Consider the following 19,148-nt stretch of genomic DNA (forward strand, 5'->3'; position numbering starts at 1 on the left):
GCCAGGTAACCCGCAGTAATTCGCGGCCGCCCCTTCTTTCCAGTCTGCAGCGCCGCAGCCCCTTTAACAGACCTGACCAATCGCCAGCCGAGCCCTGAGGCCTCTCGCGGGCGTGCGGCACTGGCTGGATTGGTCATGTCTGGTACGCGGCTGGCTCCACCCCCTCCGCCCTGTGGTTGGGCGGTGGGGGCCGCGGCCGCGGGGCGGGTCCGCCGGCGGGGCGGGGCGGCCGGTGCCCGGGGGCGGGCGGGCAGCAGCACGGCGGCCCCAGCCAGAGCCGGAGCTGGAGCTGGAGCTGGAGCCGGAGCCGCGGCGGCCGCCGAGTACGGGCGCCGGCGCAGTAGGATGAGGCAGCCAGCGGATTCGGGGTGAGCGCGCTCGGGGCCAGGTGGGGCGACGCAGGGAACGTCGGGCGGAGCAGGCCCGGGCTGGGTGGCCCGGCTCCGGGGCACCGGCAGCTCCCGCAGCCGTTGGCGCAGCGGGGCTCGGTTTAGCCTCTTCCACACTGCTAGGGTTCGGGACGCCGGCACGGGTGGCCCCAGGAGAGACCTTCTCTGCTTGGGGGCCGGGCGGGGCGGAGTCGCCCTGGAGCGGGAGGTGCAAGCCAGCTGGTCCCAGCCTAGGGTCCGCGGCTCGGTGTAGGTCCCGGGAAGCAGCATCCACACGCTCACTGAAGGAAAACACTTGTCACCTCTGTACGTGGAGCCCCGGCTGCCCGCCGCCCCCTGGGCCACCGTGGGAGAAGCTTGGGAATGGAGGAGCGCGGTTACTTTTGCGCGAATCTGTCAGTGGCTGTCGGCGCTTCGCTTGTTTTTCTGCAACTCCTGGCGGACACCGGGGACCGAGGGGTGGTTTGTGTGCTTTAAAAGGGAGGCGGCGGCGCACCGAAAACCGGGGAGATCGGAAGGTTAACAAGTGACATTGGGCTGAGGCCTAACGCTAGCTGCCCCGCTGGGAGCACGGAGATGACGGTAGCGGAGACCCGGGGACCGAAGCGGGGACGGGAACCGCCGGCTCCATTGCACCACATGCCACTCTGGAGTGCCGACTCTGCGCGCGGGAGTTGGTGCAAGGGAGTTTTTTTCCCCCACTGAAAAACGAATTTTGGAAAACTTAGCCCCTCAGTGGGTTGATGGTTACCTAAACCATCAGTTGTTATGGTTACACGGCATCAAATTTAAGGGCAAAGTCTGCTAAACACCCTCGCTCTTTTTTTTTTTCTTTTTTCTAGAGCTAAGAAACACATTGTCATTAGGTTTCATAGATACTGTGTAAGGAGGACATACTTTTTTAGAGTGGAAGGAAAAGTGGGATCCCTGAGGACACAGGTTGTGTCCTGTTCCCGTGTGAGGTGCAAGTGTCTTGACACCATTGCTGTGCGCTCAACTGAGAGGAATAGTCTTTTCAGGAGCTAGATTAAACCCGAAGAGAAAGTGACTTGTATGTGGAAAATAACAAGGGAAACAGAGGAACAAGTGATCTTTGGCTTTTGGGGAAGGGAGTTTCAAGGTCTAGGTGTGCGTTTTGGATTGGGGTGACATGCAGGAAAGTGTATCTTGTATTGACCGATGACAAACGCCATTTCTGTTAGCTTTTTCCCATCCCTTAAACCCTTTCAGTACCTTTTCAGAGTCCTCCAGGCCGAGGCTAAGAGGATGGAGCCAGAGTTTTGCTGATCTTTGCCTGAGCTTCCTGGGAGTGGACATGAAGGCCTGGAGGGGGTAGAGGAGAGCTCTGGGGGACTGCACATCCTTGCACGTGTATCTTCTGGAACAAGGAGATTCAGATCAGAGCGAGGAGGTGATGAAGTTCACTGACAGGTAGTAAGGGCAGATGAGGAGGGACAGTTAAAAGAGTGGTTTGGGCTGAGTGGTGTGTAGTGAGGGCTGTAGCCTGTGCTAGGCACACTCACACTCCTGTTATTAGAGATTACGTTCTTAGACTGCTTCTAGGAAAAGCAGCAAAGGTTAGACAGTGTGTGTGTGTGTGTATGTGTGTGTGTGTGTTTTGAGAAAAGGTCCCTCATATTCCAGGCTGGCCTTAAACTTGCTCCTAGCTGAGGTTGACATTGAATGTCTGATTCTTCTGCCACCAATTCCTGAGTGCTGGGGTTTCTAGCCTGCACCACCACACCAGGTTTGTGTGGTGTAGGAATCAAAGCCAGAGCTTCATGTGTGGTAGGCAAGCCCTCTCCCAACTCCCCAGCTTGATTATACTTCTATATAGAATAACTGTAGGACGTTATGAGCAAAGACATTGCCTAGAGTCAAAAAATACTTATTTGATAACTTTTTATTGTGAGTCTGTGATGTGCTAGCATCTGCTAGGCTTTGCGGATATGGCGGAGGTGGAGGGAGGAGGGAGGAGTCCATCAAAGTCAAAAGCTCTCGTTTGCTGAGGCTCTTGAAGTAAGAAGAGAGAAACACACAGAATGTTCCTTAATGAAAACAGAGAGGGAGAAATATTTCTACCTCAGATACTTTGATTGCAAGCTGAATCTTCAAAGGCCAGTTTCTGTGTCAGGTTCAATAGAAAATTATATTCATCTTTATGTTCGTTGGCCAGTGTCTTGATATCAGGCATCTTTCTTTCCCCTTGTCTCACAAGTTCATTAATTCACAATTTAGGAAGATCATTACGGAATGCTGCCCTTGTCTTCTAGGTGCCTCCAGTTTTTCTTTTCTTCCTTTTCTCTCTCGAGGAATTCTCTCTCCTGTTTGACCCTTAATGTCTTGTAGGGCCCCACTTAGGGATTGTTGAGATCACAAGGGTGTTGAGTTCTTTGATTCTGTCCCAGAGCAGAAGCTGACTGGAACTGGTGGGGGGTTTTGTTTTGTCTTTATTTTTTGATACAGGGTTTCTCTGTGTAGCCCTGGCTGTCCTGGAACTCACTCTGTAGACCAGGCTGGCCTTCAACTCAGAGATCCACCTGCCCCTGCCTCCCAAGTGCTGGGGTTAAAGTCCTGCGCCACTACCAAATAAAGGTGGTTTTTCAAGTCATAGTTCTGCCATGCAGCACATCCCATCTCTTGTGCACAGACTGGTCCTGCAGCAGCCTCTCAGGGTAGGATGATAACCTCCTTTTATGGAGGAGGAAAGGGGCTCAGGATTGTCCCATGACTTAACCAGGATGACAAGCTCACTGGACACAGAGCTGGACCTCCGACTGTTTGATTCCAAGATGTGCTTTTCCCGTTGTACCGTACCGCCTTTTCCTGGAGCCAAGTGGAGATTATAAGAGTTAGCATAGGGCAGTGTCCGAATGACAGGTCAGGCTTGACTCTGGCTAATGAGCTGCTGTGCTGTGTCAGTGACCTGTCAGCACCTGGTGTCCTGCCTCTGCCTGGTGGAATCTGGGGGTTGGAGGAGGCTCCTTAGATCCTCAGGAACTCTGGGGGAGAGGTGATCCAGCTTTCTAGGACTGCATCCCAGTGTGTCTGCTCACCAGCTCTGTGACCTTGGGGAAGTTGCTGTCTTTGTGTACCTCAGTCCCATCACCTGTTGAGAATGTCAGTATCCATGTCATAGTAACACCAAGACATAACAAGAGCCAAGACGTACAGAGCCTTACAGTGGCACATGAGATATTTTTAGGTGTGTAAAATATTGGTGTGTCTTATAGTTAGTGGTCTTAGCTTAGATGGACAGTGGTAGTCGATTATTTATAGGTAGTTATGAGGCGGGTTATATGAGGTCATTGAGGCCTGGCGTACCGTGAGCCCCCATACCATTTGATGCTGTCAGATGGCAGACTGAACAGTTAACTGTAGATGCCTTGAGCACTCAGTACTCAGAGCCCTGGTGATTGTCTGTGGACTGGGATCCTGGGCTGGAGGAATGGTTTCCAGTTTGCCTGGAGTACTACTGATCTTTAGCTGACTGCTGCCCCCATGAGAATATTAACTTCAGGAGCTAATGAGCCATGGACAGTCAGCTCCCTTTGTCCTGGCTGTTCACTAAGGTGGGTTTTTTTTTTTTTTTTGTCACCTTTAAATCCTCTAGTTAAAAATAGAGATTAATTTAAAAAGACTGGAACCCCATACTGATGAATACTTACATACGAACTTTAGAGTGATTCAAGGTTATATTTAAGATTGCGTGTTGTTCCCTTTGAAACTCCTTACAGTGCCTCATGGTACTGGATGAGATGAACAGAGCCCTGTACTTGGTACCTAGAGGCCTGGTAGGCCTGATGATGTCACCCGTGATCCCTGGGTTCCTGGGACATCTTTACACTCCAGACCCTCAGTCTCTTACAGATTGAGGACTTTCTTTTTTAAAAATTCATTTTATTATTTTATGTATGTAAGTGTTTTGCTTGCATGTATGCCTGTGTACCACATGGATGCCTGGTACCGAGGAGGTGGGGAGCCTCCATGTGTGTGCTAGGAATTGAACCAAGCTCTAACCATTAAGCTAACCCTCCACCCCGAGGAATTTTTTGTTGTTGTTACATGTCCCCTTGCTTCCATGCCCAACACAGTCTCAGAGTGTCTGAGCCTCGGGACCCAAGGGTCTGAGATATGAGATACTCAGTGGTTGAAAGGAATTACTTTAGTCAGGACTTTTTATTATTTTGGAGACAAGGTTTTGTATTGTGGCCCAGTCTGGCCTTGATTTTGCTTCTGTTTCTAGCGTGGGGGGGGGGGGTTTACACGCTCTTCCTATCATTTGAGAGTTTCATTCAAGACTTTCAGAGTCTTACTTGGATGTTTGTGACAATGTTTTTAAAAGTAGCACTTGGAAGGGAGAGGCTGGCAGATGTCTCTGAGTTTGAGGCCAGCCTGGTCTACATAGGAAGTTCCAGTATAGCCAGGCTCCATAGTGAGGCCCCGTTTCAAAAAGAAGTAGAAAACAATTAACAGTCCATAAGAATAGACTAGTTAGCCGGGAGGTGGTGCCGCACGCCTTTAATCCCAGCACTTGGGAGGCAGAGGCAGGTGGATTTCTGAGTTCGAGGCCAGCCTGGTCTATAGAGTGAGTTCCAGGACAGCCAGGGTTTTCGAGACAGAGAAACCCTGTCTCGAAAAACAAAACAAAACAAAACAAAACAAAACAAAAAAAATAGACTAGTTATTATTTATGCAAAATCACTGTGTGCCAGGATCTAAACTTTACCTAGTTCAAACTTCAGAAAATTGTTTTTTGTTTTGTCTGTTTTGGGTTTTTGTAGGACGATGAGACAGAGTTTCTTTCTTTCCTTTTTTTTTTTTTTTTTTAAATATATATTATATATCAGTGTTCTGCTTACATGTATGCCTGCAGATTGGAAGAGGGCACCAGATCTCATTTTAGATGGTTGTGAGACACCATGTGGTTGCTGGGAATTGAACTCAGGACCACTGAAAGAGCAGTAAACCTCTGAGCCATCCCTCTATCCTGAGGCAGGGTTTCTTTATGTGGTGGTCTTGGCTGTCCATGAACTCAGAGTACTCCTCCTGCCTCTGCCTCCATAGTGCTGGGATTAAAGGTGTGCATGACCACACCTGGCAGTGATGAGATGCACTTATTTTAAGATGAGAAGGCTGAAGTTCTAAGAGGTTAAAGAATGAAGCCGGGGTCACAGGACAAGGCAGAGCTCAGGCTTCTGCTGCCCCAGCATGAATCCTGTGGTATGGTCATGAGAGGCTCACTCCTTCTGGAACCCTTTCAAGCCACGAGCTCTGGGAGCTTTCCAGTTGAAAGGGAAGAGCCCTCTGCTCTGAGGTCAGCTTTCCAGCCCGTACCTGTTCAGCCGTGAGTGAATCGGGGTAGCTGGGTTAAGCCTAAAGAGTAACTCCTACTGGAGGGAGAGCAGAGTTCAGTCCTTGAAAGGAAGGGCTTTCCTTTGGTGAACAAAGCCATTGGCAGGTCACTGTGAGCATAAATGGGCATAAATGGGACTATTGAGAGATGAACTTGACCTCTCCTGTGGAATCTCACAGGATGGGAGACCCAGGTGGGCTTTGAAGTAACCTTTGTCTGTTGGATCTGCCTGGATCGTTGGTTCTAAGCGCTTTCTCCTGAGGAGATAATTGAACTGAGACAGTGAGCACCTCAGTAGCTTATTCTAACAGTTGAGGATGGCACGGGGCGAGGAGCTGTCCTCAGTCCTAAGCTTACTTAGGATTGGAGCTCCAACACTGCTGTTGGTATACATAAGTAGCCAATCAGAATCAGAATATTGTTTCTCCTTTGCTGTGTAAAGCTTGCCTAAGCTGGCGCACTCTCTTATCCAAATCTTAGTCCTTTCTTACACCCAGTGTTGTCTTTTAAGCAGTATTCCTAAAACTGTTAATACTTATTATTTGGGGTTTAAAATAGAGAAGTTAAGAAATATCCTATTGAAAGGACCGGCTGAACAGTGGTTGCCAGTCACCAAGCATTTGAATTTTCCCTGGTCTTAAGCACTGTGCTTGGCACTGGCAATCTGATGAGGAGTAAAGCAGATGTGGGCCCCACCTGCCCACGGCACCGTATGTGGTCTAGACAATAGACAGGCCAACATCTGCGCTGTACAGACTGTACATACAAAACGGTAGAGAATGTGAAATCGCTCCGAAGGAGAGAACAAGGAACTGGGAAAGAGAAGAGAATCTCAGGAGAGGGAGAGAGAGAGGTGGGCAGGTGATTGGTGACTGATGACCAGGGGTAGAGAGAGACAGAAGAGCAGACAGAGCAGCCTGTGTATGTACCTGGCTTGGGGCAGAGGACAGGCGCCCTCGGGAGCCAGGCAGTGCTTGGGAGGCCTTGGGAAGTTTCTTAACCTCCTGGGCCTCCTGTGCTCTGAGGATTGAGTAAACTCTGAGGGCTGTTCCTGGCATGAACAGAAAGAGAATAGGGTTTGCTGACTCAGCAGTGGGAAACCTGACCCAGACCTGGCGCAGGCACAAAGTGGATAGCTGCTGTGCAGGTCTTCGAGGCTTTCTCAGGCAGCTCTGTGGCCTTCTGCAGTGAACCTGCTCCTGGGGAGAGCCCGCCCCGCCTACAGGAGGCCCAGCACTCTGTGCAGACAGCTGGACTGGAAGCTGTCACTGTTGTCTGATTAAAAAAATGAATTACATTTATTAGTTTGCGTGTGTGTGCAACATGCACTGCATGTTTCCCAAACATGCTCACCTGTGGAGGTTAGAAGACAGCTGAGTTGGTTTTCCTTTCTTGCTGTGTGGGTCCTGGAGATTGAACCAAGGTCACCAGACTGGGCAGCAAGCACTGTTGCCCACTGAGCCTTCTGACCTAGTGTCTGCTTTAGTATGTGGATGCGGGAAGTTGTTTGTTTGTTTGTTTGTTTGTTTATTCTCCCTTTGGAGGCGTCAAAAGGCAGTGGCTTTATTATCAGGTGATCAGATATTGCTATGTGCAGTATTTCTGATCCCATCTCTAACAGGTTTTGGTGTTTCTGTTTTTTTCTTTTTTCAGAGACAAAGTTTCTCTGTGTAGCCCTGGCTGTCCTGAAATATCACTGTGTAGACCAGGCTGGCCTCCAGCCAGGAGATCAGCCTGCCTCTGCCTCCTAAGTGTTGGTGTAAAAGGTGTGAGTCACCACTGCCCAACGCACTGATGTATTTTGTTGTTTGTAGGGACAACTGTACTCTGGGACTATGAAGGCCCACTGCTTCAGTTCTTTGTTTGGTATGGTCAATAATTAAATGCTGTAAACCTAACCGTACCATGGTTTATGGTTTCCTAGAAAGTGTTAACTATGGCCAATTTCTATATCAGTGAATTAGTTTCTAAAGTCTTTTAGCTTAGAAAGAATTAAATAACACTATGCAAAAAATAACATGGTAGAACCTGTGCATTCATCATGCAGTTTCACTTAGTAGCAACATTTTCCCCCTTTTGAAACAGGGTCTTAAGCGTCCCAGGCTGCCCTTGAATTCTTTACATAGCTGGACAAGTCATGAACTTGTGCTCCTCCTGCCTCACCTCCCAGGTACTGGGACCAGAGGCATGTGCTGCCTTTCATGCTTGCTGAAGTTTGCTCAACTCTTTCTCAGATGGCTTCTTGCTGGAACGTATTGGTGGGCTTTCCAAAGATAAACTACATGTGTATCCTTGAACTAAACATGTGCTAAGTGTGATCAGAGAGAAGAAACGTCCTACATGCTTGGTGTTGAAAGTCCTAATCCAAAACAGGAACTCTTCGAAATCTTTATAGTCCTGGCTGTGATGAGATGTAATGGGCTGGAGAGGTGGCTCAGTGGTTAAGGGCAGCTATTGTTGCTAAGGACCTGGGTTCGGTTCCCAGCACCCCCATGATGGCTTACAACTGCTTGTAACTCCACTTCCAGAGCACCCCAGATCCTCTTCTAGCATCTGGCGGTACTAGGCATGCATATGGTGTACACATAAAATATAAATACACAAAACCTTAAAAATAAGGAGAGAGAGTAGATGGGGTGTGTGTGCGTGTGCGTGTGCGCACGCACCTATAATCCCAGCACTCAGGAGGCAGAGGGATCTCTGAGTTTGAGGCCACCCTGGTCCACATACTGAGGGTTTTTTTTTTTTTTAAAAATATTTATTTATTGTATGTATATGAGTACACTCTTGCTCTCTTCAGACACACTAGAAGAGGGCATCTTATTCCATTACAGATGGTTGTGAGCCACCATATGGTTGCTGGGAATTGAACTCAGGACCTCTGAGAGAGCAGCCAGTGCTCTTAACTGCTGAGCCATCTCTCCAGCCCCACATACTGAGTTTTATATGATAAACTTTTGTTTTTTATTTTAAAAGGACAATTAAAATTGGTTATGGGAATAACTCCGTAGCAGTGCCCTTTGGGCCACTGTCCAACAGATCTTCCTGTAAAGTTAGAAGTATTCTAGAACTGGGTTCTCTAATGGTCACCGCCTACCATTTGGAAGGTGGTGATGCTACTGAGAAACTGAAGTTTAAGTTTATGAAATTTTAAGTACTTTTAGTTGAGATAGTTCCACATGGTCATCTTAGACAGGGCAAGACCCCGTCTCAGCAGGAAATGTGGCTCAGAGGTAGGGTGCTTGCCTAGCATGTATAGGGATGGGAGTTAAATCCTCAGTACCACAGAAAAACCCAAACCAGGAACTACCAGTTAGAACCCAGCTCAACTAACTTTTACTTTTGTTCAGAGCCCAGCCTTTAACAGCTGAGCCGTTACCTCTCCAGCCTTGACTAATTCCAACAGCAAGCATAAGTGCACACATTAGGGTGTTTCCCAAGCTCAGTCCTTTGATACAGGGGTCTGTGTGGAAGGGACAACCCCCGGTGAGCTCAGGGTTTAGAGCTGGCCTCAGAGACTCAGAAAAGCTGGATTTGATGCTGTGGTGTCTCCTGAAAAAAAAGGTAAAAATCCTGACATGCTCATGTGATGTCTCTGGGCAACCCTGGAAGACTGGATAGGATTACATGGTAGCAGGAGGGTTAGCTCTCTGCCCTCTTCAGCAGGGCGCCCGGATCCTCTTGTGTTGCTCAGGTGTGCTGCCACTTTTCCAGCCCTGGATATTCAGGAGCCCACTTGTCCTCAGGGAACCTAACACCTTGCTCACATCCCTCTTTCTGATCTCACCCTTTTCATAGTGATTGTCACAGTTTGTTATTTCAGATTCTTAACAAACAGCTGCTTTCTCCTCCTTCCCAGGAGGGCAGAGACATGTTGATTACTCTCTTCTTACCTTATATGCCTAGGACCCAGCACAGTCTCTGCCATTGTCCAGGCTTCTGGCATTTGAGGAGTGACTGGCACACCAGAGAGCATGGGGAGGCTGAGCGTGAGGACCGCTCTGAAACATGGGCTTATTGAAGAGCCTGAATAATAGTAGGGCAGAGGACGGGAGATGGTGAGGCAGGGAGTGTCTGAAGTAATCCATGGGGAGCTACAGCCTAGGTTTAGAGGAAGCTCTGTCTAGTCCTTTGTCCCAGACTTAAGAGACATTGGTCCACCCCATTACAAGGATTGGGTATGAGGTGGACCCTTGTCCGAACAGGCTTCCTGTTCTTAGTCTCAAGCGGCATCTCTCCCTGTTCAGTGTGCCTGTAGTCAGCCTCTAGGTGTGTGACTTGCTTGTGTGGCCTGTGGTCAGGATGCAGGATCTCCACAGAGAGACTTGGCTGCCCATGAGTGTCTCTCTCCTCCCTCTTGCTTGCTCTGCCAGTGGGGGAAAACCTGTTTAGGACAGACCTGCTTGTAGCCACTGGAACTGCTAAAACATTGTGCCAGGTGGGCACTAAAAGGGTTCCAGGATGCTATAGGAAGGTTGCATGCTGGGGGCAAGAGGCTTTCTGCTCTTGGGTGCCTCCCTGGTGAAGAGAAAGGTATCACTGAATGTAGACCTGGCAGTGCCTCTTGCCAGACTTTCATTCTTCCTCAGACCCGCTTCCAGATGAACTGGGGTGTGCCCAGCAGCCAGTGTCCACAGACCCACTGCCATGCACCAGGGAAACAGAAGAAACTTTGATCTTTCCCAGACTTTGAAGTTTTGAGTAAGAGACTGAAGTACATGGGGTCAAGATGGGGGGTAAATTCCATCTACAGCTTTAGGATTTAAGAGAGAAAGTTGGTGTGAGTTATCACTGATGGTTTTCTAGATAATATCTCTGTGGAAGAAAGGGACTCTCTTTAGATCAGGGCCTCAGGTACCAGAGAAGAGATGGTCCCCTTGTGTGGGGGTTGGGAGCATAACTGAGTGTTTTAGTTAGCTTTGTCAATTTGACACGAACTAGAACTATCTGGGAAGAGGATCTCAGTTTGAGAATTGTCTAGATTAGATTGTTCTGTGGCATGTCTGTGGGGAGCTGCAGGTGTCTGGCTGTTAATTGATATGGTAAGGGCCCAGCCTACTGTGGGCACTGCATTACCCAGGCAGGAGATCTTGAGCTGTTTAGGGCAGCTAGTTGAGTATACTTGCAGTATACTTGAGTATACTGCTGGCCAGCAAGCAGCATCCTGCATGGCTCCTCCTCCACTGTGGCTGGGAATTTAATTCTGTACTTGGAGGTGATGCTGTGTAGAACAGGAAGCAGACCTGACATCAGGTTCTTGCCTTGACTATACTCAGTGATGGATTGTAATGTGAAATTGCAAGCCAACTTCTCTTCCCATCTTGGTTTTTGGTCAGGGTATTTTGACATGGCAACAGAAATGAAACCAGAACAAGGGGCTTGACGCAGGGCTCTGTGGATGCTAAGCAGTGGTACCTCTGAGCTCTGTCCCCTGGCCCAAGGGGAGAGATGGTACCATGAAGATCACAACCCGTGTTTTCTGGGAGTCTGGCAAGTCTGGTTAAGATGGCCTCCAGCTGTGGATTTTAAGAACACAGCAGAATATAGAGGAAAAGTGTAGACACAGACAAAAAGGGGGCCTGTGGGACCTGGTGTGTGTCTTTGTATGGCAGTGGTGACCAGGGAGGAACTTTTAAGTGAAAGTTGTCACTGAGAGAAGGGCTCAGGTGTCTACAGACTTAGGTCTGAGGTTGAGCAGCTCGTGGAGGAAGGCTGCTTTGCACTGGAAACCCTGCAGCACAAAGCATGGGGATTGGTAGTTAGCACAGAAAGGGGTCATATGACCCCCAAGGAAAACCCCTCTGTGGGATTCACTCTGTGGGGCCTGATGATGGAACCAGAAAGCACCTGAATTCAATGGAAAGTGCAGGAGGAGAGCAGGTAATATCCTAGTGAGACTGTCTGCAGACCTAAGCAGCAACAGGCAGATTGTAAAACAGGCCCTCTGGCAGGTGTAATTAAGCATGCAGATGTTTGTGTAGGTAGATCTTGTGGGAACTCCTTGTGGAGAGCTGGTAGGGAAGAGGGAGGGAAGGAGGAAGAAGGGAGGGAGAGAGAAAGGGAGTGACGCAAGAAGGGAGGGAGAGAGAAAGGGAGTGACGCTGTGCTTAATGGAGCCAAATAGAAAAAAGCCGGAAGTGTGTGTGCTCCTATGTTCGTGTTGCACTTAATGGTGCTAAGTAGGAAAAGGCCGGTTGACAGCGGCTGAGGTAAAAGCTGTCCAGAGGGTCAGCTGTGGTGTCCCAGGAGTGAACAGTGTTCATACAGGCTGGCTCTACCCCTCAAGTCATCAGCTGAGTGTTTCCTTGTCCACGTTATTGTTTCCTTAGAGTTAAAATGGTGGCAATGCTTCCTTTCTGGAGCCAGGAGCCTCCCTGGTGTTCCCAGTGTCCAGATGCTTGTTTGGGATGACTTCTTCGCTATCATTCCACAACAGTGACTCCCTTAGGGGGAGTGTACTAGGGATTGAGTGCAGGGCCTAGTACGTGTGGACACACACTGAACCATCGCACCTGATCCAGGTGAGCCTCAAGAGCGCCCAGCTGCCAGTCTCTCCACATCCGTTGGCATGCACCAGGCAGACGGGCGAGGCGTTGCTCAGTACCCACCCATCACTGACTATTTTGACGTGTCCTCTGGGCTTCCATCTGCCTCATGCTGTCCAGAGTGCAGAAACTCCAGCAGCTGCCGTGTGAACCTGGAGGTACTGTCTTCAGGGGGAGTCAAGCTGCTGCCCCAGTGCAAGTCAGAGGTGACACAGAGGTGGAAAACAAGTCAGGGCAGTGGAGAGCCCACGGGAAAGGAGTTGCTTTGGTTTAATTTCCCAGGGTAGGACGGAGGCCTACAGGGATCGGGTGGTTGAGTTCGATCCTGATGGGAAAGTTAATAGTAAAGCAGGAACATTAATTTTTTTTTTTTAAAGGCTAAAACTCCCAGCAGAAATGACTATTGATCATGCTCTGAGCCAGAGACCAAACTCATGTGTTCAACTTGGCTTTTGTCTCCAGGCTCGACTGTGATGGAGAACCTGTTCCTAGGAGGCTTCATAGCCTGAAGTGAATTTTATTTTGGGAGATCTGATATGTGGTCTCAAAAATCTCTGAGAAGAAAAGAAACCACATCACACAACTTCTGCTTTAGGCAGCAGAGGTGTTTTGGCAGCAGGCATTGTAAGTCCAAGGCTGAGAGTTTCCTGGGGCGATGGTCAAGAGGCCCCTCCAGAGGATCGCCCAGTGAGTTTATAATGCTAGAAAACACATTTCTGAACGTTTTCTGGTTTGATCTATAGCTTTGATGGGATACTGGAGAGATTGCAGTTTCAACTATTTCTGAACCCAGCTCCTGTGGCCTATAAGCACATGGTGTCTGCAGTTGACACTGGCTCCAGCTTCCTCTTCTGAGTGGGCTTCCTCCCTCGGTGCTATGGTGGGGTGCTCCAACCTGGCACTCCTGAGAGTGAACACAGCAGGCACCGTATGGATCGGGTAACACTGGGTGAGATGGGTGTTTTTGTGGCAAGCTAAGGAGTGACCATTTAGTGTCATGTTCCACCTGTAGGAGCTCCTTTATAGAAATGTTTAAGTTGGTATTTAAAGTAGGAACCAGAAGGTCCCATTTCCTAGTCTTAAAGTAGTCTGTAGCAGGTAACAGGTACCTCAGGCTAGGCCTTTAGTCTTTACCCTTGCCTCAGGGTAGTGTTAACCTCTTCCAAAGAGTGCTGCTCAGAGGGACAGAAGCATCCTGACAGATGTGCAAGGAACCCAGAAACTGGTTCTAGACTTGATGGTTTATGACTGTAATCTCAGCACTAGAGAGACTGAGGCAGGAGGATTGCTGCGAAGTTGAGACCTGTTACCAGTCTAGGCTACATAGTGAATCCCTGTATTCCAAAAAATAAAAAAGAAAGAAAGAAAAGGAACATCATCTAGCATGTAGCTACTAGTATAACTTCAGGCTGGTTCTTTGAGGCTTTTTTTTTTTTTTTCTCCCACAAGACAGGGTTTCTCTGTGTAGCCCTGGCTGTCCTGGAACTCACTCTGTAGACTAGGCTGGCCTCAAACTCAGAAATCCGCCTGCCTCTGCCTCCCAAGTGCTGGGATTAAAGGTGTGTGCCACCACTGCCCAGCTGTTGTTCTTTCTAAATCATGCTGTGCACTGCTCTTTTGTTAGGTGTAGTAATTCTTGCCTGAGTCAAGGAGGACCAGGAAGCCTGATGCTCCTAGTGGCCTGGCTCTGGCCAGTGGGTCCTGCTCCTCCCTGAGATACCTGGGGCCTCAGCTTGCCCTTTCCTGCTCCCAGTCCTGCTGTGGCAGCCCCCTGCTGGCTTCCGACTCATCCTTGTACAGCCGTGCTGTCTGAGGGCGAGCTCATGGACATGTACTTGTGCCTTACTCTCCGCCTCCAGTGTTGCCTGAGGCAGTGAGACAGTAAAGACAGAAACTTGCTGGCAGAAAGACTGTTCTTCTAGGGCATCATGATATGTGCTGAAGCTGATAGTAGGTGGTAATGTGGCAGCAGACACCCCCCCACCCCCATCCAAACTAACCTCCTTCACCCCAGATCATCTGCTTTTGCCACTTACATTTTCTCCCCCAGTGCCCTGGGGAGTCGAAACATGGCTCTTAAAGGGAGGAAATGTTCTTTTCTTCTACTTCTGAGGAGTCCTTAGCCTGGTGGGGGTACACGCCTGCACCCAGAGGTGAGCATAATGCTATGCCTGGTAGGCATCAGTTAAGAAACTGGATCTCTTTATTGATAGAGCTGTCTCATGAGCTGGTAATGCAAGCGGTTGGTAATTACAGAAAACCTACCGTGAGATTCATCTAAAATGAATGAAGAGTCGGCGCTGTGGATTTTAAATACAGAGGGAGTCAGGGCTTGGCCCTTAATGTCCAGGTGCAGATGACTTCCTGCTGTGCTCTAAGGCTCAGCCGGCTTTCCTTGGTTTGATGCCTTCCTTCTCATCCAGTCTGCTTACATTCCTACAACACAAACTAATTGTAATGAGAGGCTACCAAAATATGCAGGTCAAATGGTTAGGCTGTGTCCTGTGACCACAGCATGGTGAACGACCTAGTGCTCTCTGTTTGTGGTATTTTTGTTTTCCCCTTTCCCTCTCCTTTAAAAGGTTTATTATGTGTGTTTTGCCTGAATGTACATATATGTACTGCATCCTTGTCTGGCCCACGAAGACCAGAAGTGGGTGCTGGTTCCCCTAGAATGGAAGTTATAGACAATTGTAAATTGTCATGTGGGTGCTGGGAGTTGAACCTGGGTCCTCTGTAAGAACAGTGATCACTTCTAACAGCTGAGCCATCTTTCCAGCCCCGCCCCTGACCCCTCCACTGTCTCAGCAAGTTGCTTCCAGTGTAGAACTTCTGGAACCAAGACATTGTCCCATTTCATCCTTCAGAGCCTCTGTGACTAGGCACATGCCACCCTGCCCTGGGGATTTGCAAGAAAACAGTGACAGGTGGAAAACAAAAACTTAGCAAATAAAACCAATGAGACCAACACCTCTGCTTTCTGTGACTTGGTCTCTGTTGAAGGTGGGCCGCCCATCACTTCATTTTGTGTGTGTGTCAGCCTGTGCCGGTCTCCAGATCTTACGTATGCTGTAGCAGATTCTGAAGGTATTTTGAGGCTAAACTCTTTATTTGCTTGGTGACTTAGACTTTATAGGCATACTGTTCTGTGCTTTACTAGGAAGGGTGTCTGCCCTGTATGTGCTTTTGTGTGACTTGAAAGGGAGCTAACTATTCACCTAAATAGATTCCAGTTAGGGTAATGAGTTTGAGATAGCTCAAAAATCATTCATTTTCTAGGCTTTTAAGGGAATTGTCAAATTACAGCAAATAGAGTTAGAAATTATTTTGCAATTTTCTCAGCAGATTGTAATTTCTCCTTTTGTACATCCAGTCATCTTGGAAATAATAGCATAAAAGTTCATTTTTCTAAAATGGGCTATTTTCCAAATAGAATGGTACCTTTTGGGTTAGGAAAAGGGCAGAAGGCCCTCCTCCAGGAGGGCGTTGCAAGCGCTCCTGTTTTCAGCTCCTGCTTCTTTTACCTTTAGCCACTTTGGGAAGAAGTCCCCAAAGTGCTGCCTGTGTGAAGAAAAGATGGGTGGACTTGTAGTGACAGTGAGATCTTTAGAGCCACCAGGCATTTTCTTCTGAGGTTTGAATAGAACGGGGATGATAACAGTAGGCCCCAGCTAGGGTTGGGGGAAGTAGAGAAGTCATGTAATTTGTACGATAATTACCTTTTTCTTCTTTTGAGTCAGGAGCTTGCTTGAAACTGGCCTTGAACTTGCAACTATCCTCCTGACTCTGCCTCCTGAGTGCTGGGATGCTTATATTGTCATGTTTGAGAAAGCAGAGAAAAACTTGTAAAGACAAAAATAAAAAGTAAAATTAAAACCTGGAAGTGAAAACACACACATACTTTTCAAGGATGTTAAAACTGGTGAACTCTAAGAGGTTCTCAACCTATGGGTCTCGACCCCTTCAGGGTTGTGTCAAGTGACTGTTTCACTGGGGTGGCATATCAAATGTCCTGGGTATGAGAGATTTATATTATGATTCATAACAATAGCAGAACTACAGTTACGAAGGTAATGAAACTAATTTATGTTGGTTATCACAGCACGAGGAACAAATGAAAGGGTCGCAGTAGGAGGAAGGGTGAGAAGCACCGACACTCCAGCCCTGGTGTGCTGAGGGTCCTGAGAACACTGAGGAAGGGTTGCCTTCTGATGCAGAGCTGCTCAGTGTCAGGAAAGCCTGCCTGGGAGGGACAGGAGCTCGTGGAGACGTGCCTCGAATCCCAGGTGATGTGCTGCAGCGTTGGAGACGCGACATTAATTTGCCCTTTCATGGGAAGCTGGATAAAGTCACATCTCAGAGGCCCAGGGAAAGCTCTTCATGAGCACCAGAGCCCGCAGAAGGGAGTGTTGCCTGTTTATGAGTGCAAAGCAAACCCAAGATCTTCGTCCCCAGTGAAGACCTTGCCCATATGCCCGAAGCTGGAAGGTCCCCGTGTTGGGCACCCCAAAACATGAGAGCTCTGCACCCACAAAAAGATGGTGTATGAGCTGCTCGCCTGTCGTCTTAGTGGTTTTCCTGAGAAATGTTTTGGATTCCAAACAAACTTGCTAGGAACCTTACTCTCTGGAGGCAGCTCTGAGAACACTGGATTTCCTGAAATAACCCAGTTTAAGATTCTCATGTTGTGTTAGTCATTGTGACCAAACTCTCAGGGGAGAAAATTCAAGGTGAAAATGGTAATTTTTGCTCACAGTTTTGGAGTTTAATTCCAAGGTTGGCCATCTCCCTTGCTTTGGGCCTGAGGCAGACTTGCAGCCACAGAGCCAAGAGGCTGCTCAATTGATGGAGGCTGTGACACAGTAGATGTGGGTGATGAGGGATGGTGTGGTTGGGGAGGTGCTGGGTGTGTGATGTAGGATGGGGAGCCAGTGTTAGGGTGTGGTTTGGGGGGAGAGTGTACATGCTCTTGTCCAGGCCAAAGCATTCCTGTAGTGATGTATTTCCTCTGGGTAGTCTCTCTCTCTTTTACTTTTTGTTTTGTTTTAATTAAAAATGTTTTTATGTGTATGGGTGTTTTGTCTGCATGTGTGTGTGTGCATCACATGCGTATCTGGTGCCTACAGAGGGCTTGGAAGAAGGTTTCAGATTCCACCTAGAACTGGAGTTGAAGAGAGTTGTGAGCCGGGCGGTGGTGGCGCATGCCTTTAATCCCAGCACTTGGGAGGCAGAGGCAGGCGGATTTCTGAGTTCAAGGCCAGCCTGGTCTACAGAGTGAGTTCCAGGACAGCCAGGGCTACACAGAGAAACCCTGTCTGGAAAAACCAAAAAAAAAAAAAAAAAAAAAAAGAAGAGAGTTGTGAGTCACCATGTTGGTGCTGGGAATGAAACCTATGTCCTCTGGAAGAACAGCCAGAGTTTTTAGACACTGAACCATCCATCCCATCACCTTTTTAAACAACTAGGTCTCAATCTGTATCCTAGGCTGACTTAGAACTCACTATGTAGCCCAGGGTAGCCACAAAAATCACTCTTCTTCTGTCACAGCCTCCCCACTGCTTGTATTGTAGATGTTCACCTTCACTTCTGGTGTGACAAACTACGAATCCATCAAGGGATTAATTACCTTGTTGACATTAGAGCCCTCATGACCCAGTTACCTCTGAAGGCCACACCTCTGACCTGCTGCATTTGGAACCAAGCCTTCAACACAGTCCCTTTGGGGGACTGATTCATATTCAAACCATAGCAGGTACACTTTAAAGAATGTTAACACCTAGGTAGACAAGGTAGCTTAGCAGGAAAAGGCACTTGTTGCATGCCGCAGACTACACGAATTCATTTCCTGGAACCCAGGTCAAAAGATGCATGGATGTGGTGGCTCGCATCTCTAGTCCCAGCCGCAGCATCAGAGGAGGCAGAGACAGGAGAATCATCCCAAAGCTTACATCACACATGTATGCCTTGGCGCACACAAAGTATTTTTTTATTTTTTAGAAAATCTAGCCTCTTTGGGGACACTGACCCCTTTGGAACATGTACCCCATGTGTCCATAGACCAAGTTTTCACATGTATATGTGTGTATGTTCAAAACAACTGATTTAAATTAAGACAGGAAAGTGGAAGAGAATGTTGGAAAGGTAGCCTTCTGTTGGCAGATCGCAGGTCCCCACTGCGACAGAACATTCATTTGGCGCTGTACGCATGGGTCCTTAGACAGGCCTCATTTGGGGAGCTGTGTAATCTACAGACGGGATCTGGAATGTGGGCCTCTCCTCTCTCCCAGGAACGCAGGCTCAGTGTTGCTGTGAAGGGTTGTTTTGAAGGTATTTTGTCTGAGGGTGGCTTTAAGCGTGTGTATTTGAAACAGTGACACTCATTCCATTCTTGGGTTACTCCTATGCTTATTATTCCTAGAGTTAAAAAGACATTGCAGCCTTTGACCTCTTGAGTGCTAGACCCAAAACTAATTTGTCAGATAAATTGCTTTTTCTATTAGTTGTGAAGGAGACATCACATGCTTTTACCATATATATACAATTTCAGAAATCTCCCATTTGAGAATAAGATGTGCTGTAGCTAGGGATGGGGACACATGCCCTACCTAGTACCAAGCCAGACTGAGCTACCCAGCCAGGCCTTGACTCAAAAATTGAGGGCGGCAGGGAGAGACAGGGATGGACTTGGGATGTAGCTCTCTCTGTAGAGTACTTGCCTGCCTTGTGTAAAGCCCTGGGTTCAATTCTCAGCACAGTATAATCTGGGTGTAGTTGCACAGGCCTATAACCTGAGCATTGAGGCAGGGAGATCGGGAGTTCAAAGCCATCTTCAGCTAAAGAGTTGGTTTGAGGCTAACC

The 19,148-nt window shown here is 48.3% G+C and overlaps 1 protein-coding gene across 3 annotated transcripts in view; it reads left to right on the forward strand.

The window, feature by feature from the left end:
- Positions 1 to 220: 220 nt before the first annotated feature.
- Positions 221 to 19,148, forward strand: part of Tex2 (testis expressed 2) — a 110,878-nt gene continuing 91,950 nt past the window's right edge. For all 3 annotated transcript variants that reach the window (XR_013110973.1, XM_034505931.2, XM_034505932.2), the window contains exon 1: positions 221 to 368. The gene's annotated coding sequence lies outside the window, so the exon portion shown is untranslated. The remainder of the gene's footprint in view (positions 369 to 19,148) is intronic.

The sequence above is a fragment of the Arvicanthis niloticus genome, chromosome 6, assembly GCF_011762505.2.
Source record: "Arvicanthis niloticus isolate mArvNil1 chromosome 6, mArvNil1.pat.X, whole genome shotgun sequence".
In the NCBI taxonomy this organism is placed as follows: Eukaryota; Metazoa; Chordata; class Mammalia; order Rodentia; family Muridae; genus Arvicanthis; species Arvicanthis niloticus.